A 427-nucleotide genomic window follows, 5' to 3' on the forward strand; every position below is an offset into this window, starting at 1 on the left:
ATTCTGTTTTATCTTCCTGTATTTTAATCATGAATTTGAATTGTGTTATACAAAAAAATTTGCCTTGCCTTGCCTTACCTGTACTCGATTAGATCCCTACAGCCTCCAGTCTGGGTTTCTGAGCAAAACCCTTAACCCCACACTGCTCCCCGGGTGCCACACAGTGGCAGCCCACTGCTCCCCAAGGGGATGGGTCAAATGCAGAGAGTGAATTTCCCCATTGTGGGACAATAAAGGAATTTTACATTTCCATTTGCCTTGCATTTAGAAGGTCCTGGGTTTAAATCCCAGCCTTGAGTCTCTTTCTGCATGCAGTTTGCATGTTCTGTGCAATTTTTTCAGTCGTTGCACGCAGCTACAGCTTACACTGTATGACGAAACCGCAGAAAGAAGAAGAATCCTTGTTTGACGACTGAGCGATTTGCCC

Source organism: Cyprinodon variegatus, unplaced genomic scaffold, assembly GCF_000732505.1.
Source record: "Cyprinodon variegatus isolate N-32 unplaced genomic scaffold, C_variegatus-1.0 Scaffold332, whole genome shotgun sequence".
NCBI classification, from domain to species: Eukaryota; Metazoa; Chordata; class Actinopteri; order Cyprinodontiformes; family Cyprinodontidae; genus Cyprinodon; species Cyprinodon variegatus.